Raw genomic sequence first — 2500 nt, 5'->3', positions numbered from 1 at the left:
TGCACCGCCGAAAATTATTCTGCTCCAGACGGACAGCAATGGAAAACGGTTCAATAGCGAGGAATGTTCATCAATATAAACTTTATGGTATTTCCTTAAAAAATTTTATCAGGACAGGCCGCGTTATAAATTAAATAATAAATGAGGGTCTAGGTCTTTGTATAAGACTGATTAATAATTTGGCCTATTTGGTCATACAATTTAAGGAGTTGCTTTTGTGTCAGACCAAAAATGTGTCAACATTTTTTAATCTGTCAAAATAAAACACTTTGACAAACATTAATGAGAATCTGACGGCTGTATCTGTTTCTCTTTAAACTCCTGACCGCTCAGTTTCTGTCAGCTGTTTTAAGATTGAATCAACGATCAGATGAATTGATTGCAGCAACGGTTAGGAACTACATGCTAGCCGCTAATAAACACTGCACGTTTAATATATTGCTGGGGGATTTTATAGGCCGAATGAATTCAGTATGATATACATATATTTTAGACAATATTTATACAGAAATAGATTAACATTTAAACTTTGAAAATCTCTCACTTTATACACGTCAAGTCCTTTATGGGCATAGGGCTTAGTTATAGATATGTTCTCTACCCATTTGTTGACAAATAGCCTAATCTTCGTGTCAATTATAGGCTCATTGCAGAGGCCTTTGTGTTATTTAAATTATTCGCACAAAGAATGGCTTCTGGTAAATTAAGACGCGATTGAACTGAAAAAACGAAATGACCCTGGAGTGGTCTTCAGAAAACGACAAGATGTAATCAATGCCCTCATTTAGTTCACGGCTCCAAATCTCGCCTGATTTCTTTAATGTGTTGAAAGGATTCAGCATAATTGTATCGTGAATGTTGACACTGTTGTTTGAATGGCCTCTACTCAACTTAGGCCAACTTAAATAAATCTGATGTGATGTTAATCAGCGGTCAACGACGACCAACAATAACGATTACCTCAACAAATATTATGTGATCATTTTCAAATAATTGTGTAACCTTCACAACAAGGTGCACGATAAAACGCCCCGTACCCCCACTGCACTGCATGTAGGCCAATGGGAACGCGCGCGTGCACGAGCTCAGACGCGCGCACGCACACTGTGTGCAGAAGGTATCTGCATCAGCTATTGGCCTAATAGATAATGGCGAAAACCACCGCTGATTAAGCACAAAAAAACGATGATCTACGTGGCAGCAGAACGCAGGCCTACACGCGGGTTGTGAAATGCGGTCGGTCCCGTGATGCATCGACCGCCCAATGTGCAGAGAGTGAGACCCTGGAGCCCCCCCACGGAGCCCACTCACTCCCGCAGGTGAGGTGTTTGTGTTGTTCACCTGGAAGACAAGCCGTGCTGATCAAATAAATAACAAAGAAATGAAAAGTCTACACAATCACATGATCATCCAGGCCCAATACTCAGTCACTTTTCAACCTCTTTAGTGTGTGAAGGGTGATGCAATTTAATAACTTAATTTTGTGGCACAACAATATTTAAATTCCATTTGCTATCCTGCAACCGACACGTGTCGGACAGTTTAAGTCAGTCTAAGACACGTAGGCCTAGGCCTAACAGTTGGCTATTAAAAGGCCAAAGGAGGAAACCAGGCCAAGATTTGTGTCCCAAACATGTGGTTTCCTGGGAGATTGCGTGCCATATGTAGGATAATGCGTAAATGCCACATTATTGATATTATGCTGTGTTTTTTTTTTACTATAATTCTCCGACCTGCCGTCCCTTGCGGTGGGTGCAGGTGTGTGTTTGAAAATGTGTGTTTGAAGGCCCGCTATCTCACAGGTTCCTCTGAGCCTCCTCTCGTTCCTCCTGCGAAGGAAAGCTCCGCACGCAGCTGCTATAAACCGTCAGTGTAGAAACGGGGATAACTGAAATATCTGTAGGCCTATTCAATATTTATCGCTTTCGGAAAGTCATTTTCTAGTATAGCTTCTTCTGTGTCGTGTCTGGGGAAACGAAGAAGCATTGGAAAGGTGGTTTTACTTTGATTCAGTGGTTAGGACATTAAATGATCCGTTATTAAGAGAGAGATTCAGCCTTAATCGTCCTCACCACAGCCTATTGAACGGGAGAGACGTTGACAGAGAAGGACGAGAACTGAAGGCCTCTCGGGCCGCGTCAGATGATAGAGATGCTTTGGTATTATGGGCCTCACGAGGAAATATTATTATAACATTTTAGAGGATATATAATTGTTCCTTTAACGTAATTTCTTTGATTGCTGGGCCTTATTTTATCTCTATTTTTATGGTTTTATTATTTAATATTGTTATTATTATTATTATGATTATTATGATTATTATCATCAGCATTATCATTCATATTTATTTATTCGATTATTATTTGTATTATTATTTTGTTTAAGGTACACGTTATATTATGTACATATTACATATTATTATTATTGTTAGTGTTTATTGTTGTTATTATTTCTGTATAATTGGAGACATAAATATTATAAATATTAAAGTAGGCCTATT

General features: G+C 39.0%; 1 protein-coding gene across 2 annotated transcripts in view; it reads right to left on the bottom strand.

Moving 5' to 3' along the window:
- The window catches only part of gata4 (GATA binding protein 4), a 9350-nt gene that overhangs the window by 5556 nt on the left and 1294 nt on the right, over positions 1–2500 (bottom strand). The window lies entirely within an intron of this gene.

This window comes from Micromesistius poutassou, assembly GCF_964030765.1.
Source record: "Micromesistius poutassou genome assembly, chromosome: 19".
Taxonomy (NCBI): Eukaryota; Metazoa; Chordata; class Actinopteri; order Gadiformes; family Gadidae; genus Micromesistius; species Micromesistius poutassou.
This window is presented reverse-complemented; position numbering and strand designations above follow the sequence as displayed.